Source organism: Pleurodeles waltl, chromosome 2_2 (assembly GCF_031143425.1).
Source record: "Pleurodeles waltl isolate 20211129_DDA chromosome 2_2, aPleWal1.hap1.20221129, whole genome shotgun sequence".
In the NCBI taxonomy this organism is placed as follows: domain Eukaryota; kingdom Metazoa; phylum Chordata; class Amphibia; order Caudata; family Salamandridae; genus Pleurodeles; species Pleurodeles waltl.
In genome coordinates, this window is record NC_090439.1 from 1,113,088,219 (window position 1) to 1,113,102,329 (window position 14,111).

Here is a 14,111-nt window from a genome sequence, read left to right on the forward strand (position 1 = left end):
TTATAAGCTGTGTAGACACTCACCGCTGGGAATGACTTGCTAATGTTATAAGTTGTGAACACACTGAACACTCAGAATACTCGAGTAGAGTACGATGTTATAAGTTGTGCGCCCCCTCAACGCTGGGGATGACTTGAGTAAAGTGCTGATGTTATAAGGTGTGCACGCACTCAACACTGGGAATACTCGAGTAAAGTGCTGATGTTATAAGTTGTGCATAACCTCAACTCTGGGAATGACTTGAGTAAAGCTCTGATGTTATAACTTGTGTAGACACCCTACGCTCGGAATGACTAGAGTAAAGTGCTGATGTTATAAGTTGTGCACACACTCGAAGCTGTGAATTACTTGAGTAATGTTCTGCACACATTCAACGCTCAGAATGACTTGAGTAAAGTGCAGTTGATATAAGTTGTGTACTCATTCACCCCTTGACTGACGAGTAATGTGCTGATGTTTTAAGTTGTGCGGATACTCAACGCTGGGAATGACTTGCTAATGTTTTAAGTTGTGCATACACTGAACACTCGAGTAGAGTGCTGATGTTATAAGTTGTACACACCCTCAAAGCTGGGAATGACTTGACTAAAGTGCTGATGTCATAAGTTCTGCACACACTCAACTCTCAGAATAACTTGAGTAAAGTGCTGATGTTATAAGTTGTGCACACATTCTGCGCTTGAATTTACTTGAGTAAAGTGCTGATGTTATAAGTTGTGCAGGCACTCAAAACTGGGAATGACGTACTAAAGTTACAAGTTGTGCACACACCCAACACTCGGAATGACTTGAGTAAAGTGCTGATGTTATAAGTTGTGCACACCCTCAACACTGGGAATGACTTGAGTAAAGTGCTGAAGTTATAGGCTTTGCAGACACTCAAAGCTGGGAATGACTTGCTAAAGTTACAAGTTGTGCACACACCCAACACTCGGAATGACTTGAGTAAAGTGCTGATGTTATAAGTTGTGCACACCCTCAACACTGGGAATGACTTGAGTAAAGTGCTGAAGTTATAGGCTGTGCACACACTCAACGCTGGGAATGACTTGAGTAAAGTGCTGAAGTTATTAGCTGTTCAGGTACTCAAAGCTGGGAATGACTTGCTGATGTTATAAGTTGTTCACACACTCTACACTCTGAATGACTTGAGTAAAGTGCTGAAGTTATAGGCTGTGCACACACTCAACGCTGGGAATGACTTGAGTAAAGTGCTGAAGTTATTAGCTGTTCAGGTACTCAACGCTGGGAATGACTTGAGTAAAGTGCTGATGTTATAAGTTATGCACACACTCATCCCTCAAAATACTCGAGTAAAGTGCTGATGTTATAAGTTGAGCACAACCTTAACACTGGGAATGACTAGAGTAACATGCTGATGTTATAAGTTGTGCACACCCTCAACGCTCGGAATGACTTGATTAAAGTGCTGATGTCATAAGTTGTGCACACATTTAACACTCGGAATGACTTGAGTAAAGTGCTGATGTTATAAGTTTTACACACCCTAAACGCTGGGCTTGACTTGAGTAAAATGTTGATGTTATAGATTGGTCACACTTTCCACGCTAGGAATGACTTCAGTAAAGTGCTGTTATTATAAGTTGTGCACACACTCAACGCTCGTAATGACTTGCGTAAAGTGCTGATGTTATAAGTTGGTCTCAGACTCAACGCTCTGAATGACTTAAGTAAAGAGCTGTTGTTATAAGTTGTGCACACACTTAACGCTCTAAATGACTTGAGTAAAGTGCTGATGTTATAAGTTGGTCAATCAGTCAACGCTCGGAATGACTTGAGTAAAGTGCTAATGTTATAAGTTGTCCACACACTCAACACTAGGAATGACTTGAGAAAAGTGCTGATGTTATAAGTTGTGCACACCCTCAAAGCTTGGAATGACTTGAGTAAAGTGCTGATGTTATAAGTTGTTCACATACTGAACATTCGGAATGACTTGAGTAAAGTGCTGATGTTGTGAGTTGTGCACACCCTCAACGCTCAAAATGACTTGAGTAAAGTGATGATGTTATAAGTTGTGCACACACTGAACACTCGAAATGACTTGAGTAAGTGCTGATGTTATAAGTTGTGCACACCCTCCACGCTCGGAAGAACGAGTAAAGTGCTGATGTTATAAGTTGTGCACACACTCAACACTGGGGATGACTTGAATAAAGTGCTGATGTTGTAAGGTTTGCACTCACTCAACACTCGGAATACTGAAGTAAAGTGCTGATGTTATAAGTTGTGCATAACCTCAACGCTGGGAATGACTTGAGTAAAGTTCTGATGTTATAACTTGTGTAGACACTCTACGCTCAGAATGACTTGAGTAAAGTGCTGATGTTATTAGTTGTGCACACACTGAAAGCTGTGAATTACTTGAGTAAAGTTCTTATGTCATAAAGTGGTCACAGACTCAATACTGGGAATGACTTGAGTAAAGTGCTGATGTTATAAATTGTGCACACACTCCACATTCGGAATAACTTGAGTAAAGTGCTGATGTTAAAAGTTGGTCTCAGACTCAACGCTCGGAATGACTTTAGTAAAGTGCCTATGTTATAAGTTGTGCACACTCTCAAAGCTGTGAATTACTTGAGTAAAGTGCTGACGTTATAAGCTGTGTAGACACTCACCGCTGGGAATGACTTGCTAATGTTATAAGTTGAGCACACACTGAACACTCAGAATACTTGAGTAGAGTACTGATGTTATAAGTTGTGCGCACCCTCAACGCTGGGGATGACTTGAGTAAAGTGCTGATGATACAAGGTGTGCACGCACTCAACACTCGGAGTACTCTAGTAAAGTGCTGATGTTATAAGTTGTGCATAACCTCAACTCTGGCAATGACTTGAGTAAAGCTCTGATGTTATAACTTGTGTAGACACCCTACTCTCGGAGTGACTTGAGTAAAGTGCTGATGTTATAAGTTGTGCACACACTCGAAGCTGTGAATTACTTGAGTAATGTTCTGATGGTATAAATTGGTCACACCCTCAATGCTGGGAATGACTTGAGTAAAGTGCTGATGTTATAAGTTGTGCAGGCACTCAACGCTGGGATTGACTTGCTGATGTTATAAGTTGTGCACACACTGAACACTGGGAATTCTCAAATAGAGTGCTGAAGTTATAAGTTGTGTGCCCCTTCAACGCTGGGAATGACCTTAGTAAAGTGCTGATGTTATAAGTTATGCACACACTCAAGGCTCAGAATGACTTGAGTAAAGTGCTGATGTTCTAAGTTGTGCACACACAACACTCGGAATGACTTGAGTAAAGTGCTGATGTTAGAAGTTGTGCACACCCTCAAAGCTGGTAATGACTTGAGTAAAGTGCTGAAGTAATAAGCTGTGCAGATCCTCAAAGCTGGGAATGACTTGCGGATGTAATAAGTTGTGCACACACTCAATACTCGGAATAACTTGAGTAAAGTGCTGATGTTATAAGTTGTGCACACACTCAACGCTGCGAATGAGTTTAGTAAAGTGCTGATGTTATAAGTTGGTCACACACTCATCACTCGGAATGACTTGAGTAAAGTGCTGTTGTTATAAGTTGTGCACACCCTTAACGCTCGGAATGACTTGAGTAAACTGCTGATGTTATAAGATGGTCACACACTCAACGCTCAGAATGAGTTGAGTAAAGTGCTGATGTTATAAGTTGTGGAGACTCGGAACACTTGGAATGACTTGAGTAAAGTGCTGATGTTATAAGTTGTGCACACCCTCAAAGCTCGGAATGACCTTAGTAAAGTGCTGATGTTATGAGTTGTGCACACTCTCAACACTCGGAATGACTTGATTAAAGTGTTGATGTTATATGTTGGTCAAACACTCACCGCTCACAATGAGTTCAGTGAAGTGCTGATGTTATAAGTTGTGCACACCCTCAACACTGGGAATGACTTGAGTAAAGTGTTGAAGTTTTAAGCTGTTCAGACATTCCAAGCTTTGCTTGACTTGTTGATGTTATAAGTTGTGCACACACTCAACACTCAAATGGCTTGATTAAAGTGCTTATGTTATAAGTTGTGCAGACACTTAACGCTGGGAATTACTTCTTAATGTTATAAGTTGTGCACACACTGAAAACTCGGAATACTTGAGTAGATGTTATAAGTTGTGCATAACCTCAACACTGGAAATGACTTGAGTAAAGTGCTGATGTTATAAGTTGTGTACACACTCAACGCTCGGAATGACTTGAGTAAAGTGCTGAGGTTATAAGTTCTGCACACATTCAACGCTCAGAATGACTTGAGTAAAGTGCAGTTGATATAAGTTGTGTACACATTCACCCCTTGACTGACGAGTAATGTGCTGATGTTTTAAGTTGTGCGGATACTCAACGCTGGGAATGACTTGCTAATGTTTTAAGTTGTGCATACACTGAACACTCGAGTAGAGTGCTGATGTTATAAGTTGTACACACCCTCAAAGCTGGGAATGACTTGACTAAAGTGCTGATGTCATAAGTTCTGCACACACTCAACTCTCAGAATAACTTGAGTAAAGTGCTGATGTTATAAGTTGTGCACACATTCTGCGCTTGAATTTACTTGAGTAAAGTGCTGATGTTATAAGTTGTGCAGGCACTGAAAACTGGGAATGACGTACTAAAGTTACAAGTTGTGCACACACCCAACACTCGGAATGACTTGAGTAAAGTGCTGATGTTATAAGTTGTGCACACCCTCAACACTGGGAATGACTTGAGTAAAGTGCTGAAGTTATAAGTTGTGCACACCCTCAACGCTCGGAATGACTTGAGTAAAGTGCTGATGTCATAAGTTGTGCACACATTCAACACTCGGAATGACTTGAGTAAAGTGCTGATGTTATAAGTTTTGCACACCCTAAACGCTGGGAATGACTTGAGTAAAATGTTGATGTTATAGGTTGGTCTTACTTTCCACGCTCGGAATGACTTCCGTAAAGTGCTGTTGTTATAAGTTGTGCACACACTCAACGCTCTAAATGACTTGAGTAAAGTGCTGATGTTATAAGTTGGTCACTCACTCAACGCTCGGAATGACTTGAGTAAAGTGCTGATGTTATAAGTTGTGCACACCCTCAAAGCTCGGAATGACCTTAGTAAAGTGCTGATGTTATAAGTTGTGTACACACTCAACGCTCGGAATGACTTGAGTAAAGTGCTGAGGTTATAAGTTCTGCACACTTTCAACGCTCAGAATGACTTGAGTAAAGTGCAGTTGATATAAGTTGTGTACACATTCACCCCTTGAGTGACGAGTAATGTGCTGATGTTTTAAGTTGTGCGGATACTCAACGCTGGGAATGACTTGCTAATGTTTTAAGTTGTGCATACACTGAACACTCGAGTAGAGTGCTGATGTTATAAGTTGTACACACCCTCAAAGCTGGGAATGACTTGACTAAAGTGCTGATGTCATAAGTTCTGCACACACTCAACTCTCAGAATAACTTGATTAAAGTGCTGATGTTATAAGTTGTGCACACATTCTGCGCTTGAATTTACTTGAGTAAAATGCTGATGTTATAAGTTGTGCAGGCACTGAAAACTGGGAATGACGTACTAAAGTTACAAGTTGTGCACACACCCAACACTCGGAATGACTTGAGTAAAGTGCCGATGTTATAAGTTGTGCACACCCTCAACACTGGGAATGACTTGAGTAAAGTGCTGAAGTTATAGGCTTTGCAGACACTCAAAGCTGGGAATGACTTGCTAAAGTTACAAGTTGTGCACACACCCAACACTCGGAATGACTTGAGTAAAGTGCTGATGTTATAAGTTGTGCACACCCTCAACACTGGGAATGACTTGAGTAAAGTGCTGAAGTTATAGGCTGTGCACACACTCAACGCTGGGAATGACTTGAGTAAAGTGCTGAAGTTATTAGCTGTTCAGGTACTCAAAGCTGGGAATGACTTGCTGATGTTATAAGTTGTGCACACACTCTACACTCTGAATGACTTGAGTAAAGTGCTGAAGTTATAGGCTGTGCACACAATCAACGCTGGGAATGACTTGAGTAAAGTGCTGAAGTTATTAGCTGTTCAGGTACTCAAAGTTGGGAATGACTTGCTGATGTTAGAAGTTGTGCACACACTCAACACTCTGAATGGCTTGAGTAACATTCTCATGTTATAAGCTGTGCAGACACTCAATGCTGGGAATGACTTGAGTAAAGTGCTGATGTTATAAGTTGAGCACAACCTTAACACTGGGAATGACTAGAGTAACGTGCTGATGTTTTAAGTTGTGCACACCCTCAACGCTTGGAATGACTTGAGTAAAGTTCTGATGTCATAAGTTGTGCACACATTCAACACTCGGAATGACTTGAGTAAAGTGCTGATGTTATAAGATTTGCATAAACCCTAAACGCTGGGAATGACTTGAGTAAAATGTTGATGTTATAGGTTGGTCACACTTTCCACGCTCGGAATGACTTCCGTAAAGTGCTGTTGTTATAAGTTGTGCACACACTCAACGCTCTAAATGACTTGAGTAAAGTGCTGATGTTATAAGTTGGTCACTCACTCAACGCTCGGAATGACTTGAGTAAAGTGCTAATGTTATCAGTTGTCCACACACTCAACTCTAGGAATGACTTGAGTAAAGTGCTGATGTTATAAGTTGTGCACACCCTCAAAGCTCGGAATGACTTAAGTAAAGTGCTGATGTTATAAGTTGTGCACACACTGAACACTCGGAATACCTTGAGTAAAGTGCTGATGTCATGAGTTGTGCACACCCTCAACGCTCGAAATGACTTGAGTAAAGTGCTGATGTTATAAGTTGTGCACACACTGAACACTCGGAATGACTTGAGTAAAGTGCTGATGTTATAAGTTGTGCACACCCTCAATGCTCGGAATGACGAGTAAAGTGCTGATGTTATAAGTTGTGCACACACTCAACGCTGGGGATGACTTGAGTAAAGTGCTGATGTTGTAAGGTGTGCACGCACTCAACACTCGGAATACTCAAGTAAAGTGATGATGTTATAAGTTGTGCATAACCTCAATGCTGGGAATGACTTGAGTAAAGTTCTGATGTTATAACTTGTGTAGACACTCTACGCTCAGAATGACTTGAGTAAAGTGCTGATTTTATAAGTTGTGCACACACTGAAAGCTGTGAATTACTTGAGTAAAGTTCTTATGTCATAAATTGGTCACAGACTCAATACTGGGAATGACTTGAGTAAAGTGCTGATGTTATAAATTGTGCACACACTCCACATTCGGAATGACTTGAGTAAAGTGCTGATGTTAAAAGTTGGTCTCAGACTCAACGCTCGGAATGACTTTAGTAAAGTGCTGATGTTATAAGTTGTGCACACTCTCAAAGCTGTGAATTACTTGAGTAAAGTGCTGACGTTATAAGCTGTGTAGACACTCACCGCTGGGAATGACTTGCTAATGTTATAAATTGTGCACACACTAAACACTCAGAATACTCGAGTAGAGTACTGATGTTATAAGTTGTGCGCCCCCTCAACGCTGGGGATGACTTGAGTAAAGTGCCGATGTTATTAGTTGTGCACGCACTCAACACTCAGAATACTCGAGTAGAGTACTGATGTTATAAGTTGTGCGCACCCTCAACACTGGGGATGACTTGAGTAAAGTGCTGATGTTATAAGGTATGCACGCACTCAACACTCGGAATTCTCGAGTAAAGTGCTGATGTTATAAGTTGTGCATAACCTCAACTCTGGGAATGACTTGAGTAAAGCTCTGATGTTATAACTTGTGTAGACACCCTACGCTCAGAATGACTTGAGTAAAGTGCTGATGTTATAAGTTGTGCACACACTGAAAGCTGTGAATTACTTGAGTAAAGTTCTTATGTCATAAATTGGTCACAGACTCAATACTGGGAATGACTTGAGTAAAGTGCTGATGTTATAAATTGTGCACACACTCCACATTCGGAATGACTTGAGTAAAGTGCTGATGTTAAAAGTTGGTCTCAGACTCAACGCTCGGAATGACTTTAGTAAAGTGCCTATGTTATAAGTTGTGCACACTCTCAAAGCTGTGAATTACTTGAGTAAAGTTCTGACGTTATAAGCTGTGTAGACACTCACCGCTGGGAATGACTTGCTAATGTTATAAGTTGTGCACACACTGAACACTCAGAATACTCGAGTAGAGTACTGATGTTATAAGTTGTGCGCACCCTCAACGCTGGGGATGACTTGAGTAAAGTGCTGATGTTATAAGGTGTGCACGCACTCAACACTCGGAATACTCAAGTAAAGTGCTGATGTTATAAGTTGTGCATAACCTCAACTCTGGGAATGACTTGAGTAAAGCTCTGATGTTATAACTTGTGTAGACACCCTACGCTCGGAATAACTTGAGTAAAGTGCTGATGTTATAAATTGTGCACACACTCGAAGCTGTGAATTACTTGAATAATGTTCTGATGGTATAAATTGGTCACACACTCAATGCTGGGAATGACTTGAGTAAAGTGCTGATGTTATAATTTGTGCACACACTCAACACTCAGAATGACTTAAGTTAAGTGCTGATTTTAAAAGTTGGTCTCAGACTCAACGGTCGGAATGACTTTAGTAAAGTGCTGATGTTATAAGGTGTGCGCACCCTCAACGCTGGGAATGATGTGTAAAGTGCTGATGTTATAAGTTGTGATCACACTCAACACTCGGAATACTCAAGTAAAGTGCTGATGTTAGAAGTTGTGCACACCATGAAAGCTGGGAATTACTTGAGTAAAGTGCTGAAGTTATAATCTGTGGAGACACTCAAAGCTGGAAATGACTTGCTGATGTTAGAAGTTGTGCACACACTCAATGCTTGGGATGACTTGAGTAAAGTGCTGATGTTAGAAGTTGTGCACACACTCAACGCTAGGAATGACTTGAGTAAAGTGCTGATTTTATAAGTTGTGCACACATTCAACGCTCGGAATCAGTTGAGTAAACTTCTGATGATATAACTTGTGCACACATTCAACACTTGAATGACTTGAGTAAAGTGCTGATGTTATAAGTTGTGCAGACCCTCAAAGCTGGGAACGACTTGCTGATGTTATAAGTTGTGCACACACTGAACACTCGGAATGACTTGAGTAAAGTGCAGATGTTATTAGTTGTGCACACCCTCAATGATGGGAATGACTTGAGTAAAGTGCTGATGTTATAAATTGGTCACACACAATGCTGGGAATGACTTGAGTAAAGTGCTGAAGTTATAGGCTGTGCAGACACTCAAAGCTGATTATGACTTGTGGATGTTATAAGTGGGGCACACACTCAACACTCGGAATACTCAAGTAAAGTGCTGATGTTATAGGTTGTGCACCCCATGAAAGCTGGGAATTACTTGAGTAAAGTGCTGAAGTTATAAGCTGTGCAGGCACTCAAAGGTGGGAATGACTTACTGATGTTATAAGTTGTGCTCACACTCAACACTCGGAATACTCAAGTAAAGTGCTGATGTTATAAGTTGTGCACACCATGAAAGCTGGGAATGACTTGAGTAAAGTGCTGAAGTTATAATCTGCACAGTCACTCAAAGCTGGGAATGTCTTGCTTATGTTATAAGATGTGCACACACTCAACACTCGGAATGACTTGAGTAAAGTGCTGATGTTATAAATTGTGCACACACTCAACGCTAGGAATGACTTGAGTAAAGTGCTGATTTTGTAAGTTGTGCAAACATTCAACGCTCGGAATGAGTTGAGTAAAGTGCTGATGATATAACTTGTGCACACACTCAACACTCGGAATTACTTGCTAATGTTATAAGTTGTGCACACACTCAACAATCAGAATACTTGAGTAAAGTGCTGATGTTATAAGTTGTGCAAAACCTTAACGCTTGGAATGACTAGGGTAAAGTCCTGATGTTATAAGTTGTGCGCACCCTCAATGCTGGGAATGATTTGAGTAAAGTGCTGATGTTATAAGTTGTGCACACACTCAACGCTCGCAATGACTTGAGTATAGTGCTGATGTTATAAGTTGTGGAGGCACTCAAAGCTGGGAATGACTTGCTTATGTTATAAATTGTGCACACACTCAAGACTCGTAATGACTTGCGTAAAGTGCGGATGTTATAAGTTGGTCTCAGAGTCAACGCTCGGAATGACTTGAGTAAAGTGCTGTTGTTATAGGTTGTGCACACACTTAGTGCACAGAATGACTTGAGTAAAGTGCTGATGTTATAAGTTGGTCACACACTCAACGCTCGGAATGACTTGAGTAAAGTGCTGATGTTATATAAGTTGTGCATACACTCAACACTAGGAATGACTTGAGTAAAGTGCTAATGTTATAAGATGTGCACACACTCAAAGCTCGGAATGACTTGAGTAAAGTGCTGATGTTATAAGTTGTGCACACACTGAACACTCGGAATGACTTGAGAATGGTGCTGATGTTATAAGTTGTGCACACCCTCAACGCTCGGAACGACTAGTAAAGTGCTGATGTTAAAAGATGTACACACACTCAACACTCAGCATAACTTGAGTAAAGTGCTGTTGTTATAAGTTGTGCACACACTCAACGCTGGGGATGACTTGAGTAAAGTGCTAAAGTTATAAGCTGTGCAGGCACTCAAAGCTGGGAATGACTTGCTGATGTTATAAGTTGCGCACACACTCAACACTCAGAATACTCGAGTAAAGTGCTGATGATATAAGTTGGTCACACACTCAACGCTGGGAATGACTTGAGTAAAGTGCTGATGTTATAAGATGTGCACACACAACACTCGGAACGACTTGAGTAAAGTGCTGATGTTATAAGTTGGCCACACATGCAACACTCGGAATGACTTGAGTAAAGTGCTGATGTTACACGTTTTGCACACACAACACTCGGAATGACTTGAGTAAAGTGCTGATGTTATAAGTTGACCACACATGCAACGCTCAGAATGACTTGAGTAAAGTGCTGATGTTATAAGTTTTGCACACCCTCAACACTCGTAATGACTTGAGTGTAGTGCTATTGTTTAAAGTTGTGGAGGCACTCAAAGCTGGAAATGACTTGCTTATGTTATAAGTTGTGTACACACTCAACACTCGGAATGACTTGAGTAACGTGCTCATGTTATATGTTGGTCACACGCTCAGTGCTGAGAATGACTTGAGTAAAGTGCTGATGTTATAAGTTGTGCACACATTCTGCGCTTGAATTTACTTGAGTAAAGTGCTGATGTTATAAGTTGTGCAGGCACTCAAAACTGGGAATGACGTACTAAAGTTACAAGTTGTGCACACACCCAACACTCGGAATGACTTGAGTAAAGTGCTGATGTTATAAGTTGTGCACACCCTCAACACTGGGAATGACTTGAGTAAAGTGCTGAAGTTATAGGCTTTGCAGACACTCAAAGCTGGGAATGACTTGCTAAAGTTACAAGTTGTGCACACACCCAACACTCGGAATGACTTGAGTAAAGTGCTGATGTTATAAGTTGTGCACACCCTCAACACTGGGAATGACTTGAGTAAAGTGCTGAAGTTATAGGCTGTGCACACACTCAACGCTGGGAATGACTTGAGTAAAGTGCTGAAGTTATTAGCTGTTCAGGTACTCAAAGCTGGGAATGACTTGCTGATGTTATAAGTTGTTCACACACTCTACACTCTGAATGACTTGAGTAAAGTGCTGAAGTTATAGGCTGTGCACACACTCAACGCTGGGAATGACTTGAGTAAAGTGCTGAAGTTATTAGCTGTTCAGGTACTCAACGCTGGGAATGACTTGAGTAAAGTGCTGATGTTATAAGTTATGCACACACTCATCCCTCAAAATACTCGAGTAAAGTGCTGATGTTATAAGTTGAGCACAACCTTAACACTGGGAATGACTAGAGTAACATGCTGATGTTATAAGTTGTGCACACCCTCAACGCTCGGAATGACTTGATTAAAGTGCTGATGTCATAAGTTGTGCACACATTTAACACTCGGAATGACTTGAGTAAAGTGCTGATGTTATAAGTTTTACACACCCTAAACGCTGGGCTTGACTTGAGTAAAATGTTGATGTTATAGATTGGTCACACTTTCCACGCTAGGAATGACTTCAGTAAAGTGCTGTTATTATAAGTTGTGCACACACTCAACGCTCGTAATGACTTGCGTAAAGTGCTGATGTTATAAGTTGGTCTCAGACTCAACGCTCTGAATGACTTAAGTAAAGAGCTGTTGTTATAAGTTGTGCACACACTTAACGCTCTAAATGACTTGAGTAAAGTGCTGATGTTATAAGTTGGTCAATCAGTCAACGCTCGGAATGACTTGAGTAAAGTGCTAATGTTATAAGTTGTCCACACACTCAACACTAGGAATGACTTGAGAAAAGTGCTGATGTTATAAGTTGTGCACACCCTCAAAGCTTGGAATGACTTGAGTAAAGTGCTGATGTTATAAGTTGTTCACATACTGAACATTCGGAATGACTTGAGTAAAGTGCTGATGTTGTGAGTTGTGCACACCCTCAACGCTCAAAATGACTTGAGTAAAGTGATGATGTTATAAGTTGTGCACACACTGAACACTCGAAATGACTTGAGTAAGTGCTGATGTTATAAGTTGTGCACACCCTCCACGCTCGGAAGGACGAGTAAAGTGCTGATGTTATAAGTTGTGCACACACTCAACACTGGGGATGACTTGAATAAAGTGCTGATGTTGTAAGGTTTGCACTCACTCAACACTCGGAATACTGAAGTAAAGTGCTGATGTTATAAGTTGTGCATAACCTCAACGCTGGGAATGACTTGAGTAAAGTTCTGATGTTATAACTTGTGTAGACACTCTACGCTCAGAATGACTTGAGTAAAGTGCTGATGTTATTAGTTGTGCACACACTGAAAGCTGTGAATTACTTGAGTAAAGTTCTTATGTCATAAAGTGGTCACAGACTCAATACTGGGAATGACTTGAGTAAAGTGCTGATGTTATAAATTGTGCACACACTCCACATTCGGAATAACTTGAGTAAAGTGCTGATGTTAAAAGTTGGTCTCAGACTCAACGCTCGGAATGACTTTAGTAAAGTGCCTATGTTATAAGTTGTGCACACTCTCAAAGCTGTGAATTACTTGAGTAAAGTGCTGACGTTATAAGCTGTGTAGACACTCACCGCTGGGAATGACTTGCTAATGTTATAAGTTGAGCACACACTGAACACTCAGAATACTTGAGTAGAGTACTGATGTTATAAGTTGTGCGCACCCTCAACGCTGGGGATGACTTGAGTAAAGTGCTGATGATACAAGGTGTGCACGCACTCAACACTCGGAGTACTCTAGTAAAGTGCTGATGTTATAAGTTGTGCATAACCTCAACTCTGGCAATGACTTGAGTAAAGCTCTGATGTTATAACTTGTGTAGACACCCTACTCTCGGAGTGACTTGAGTAAAGTGCTGATGTTATAAGTTGTGCACACACTCGAAGCTGTGAATTACTTGAGTAATGTTCTGATGGTATAAATTGGTCACACCCTCAATGCTGGGAATGACTTGAGTAAAGTGCTGATGTTATAAGTTGTGCAGGCACTCAACGCTGGGATTGACTTGCTGATGTTATAAGTTGTGCACACACTGAACACTGGGAATTCTCAAATAGAGTGCTGAAGTTATAAGTTGTGTGCCCCTTCAACGCTGGGAATGACCTTAGTAAAGTGCTGATGTTATAAGTTATGCACACACTCAAGGCTCAGAATGACTTGAGTAAAGTGCTGATGTTCTAAGTTGTGCACACACAACACTCGGAATGACTTGAGTAAAGTGCTGATGTTAGAAGTTGTGCACACCCTCAAAGCTGGTAATGACTTGAGTAAAGTGCTGAAGTAATAAGCTGTGCAGATCCTCAAAGCTGGGAATGACTTGCGGATGTAATAAGTTGTGCACACACTCAATACTCGGAATAACTTGAGTAAAGTGCTGATGTTATAAGTTGTGCACACACTCAACGCTGCGAATGAGTTTAGTAAAGTGCTGATGTTATAAGTTGGTCACACACTCATCACTCGGAATGACTTGAGTAAAGTGCTGTTGTTATAAGTTGTGCACACCCTTAACGCTCGGAATGACTTGAGTAAACTGCTG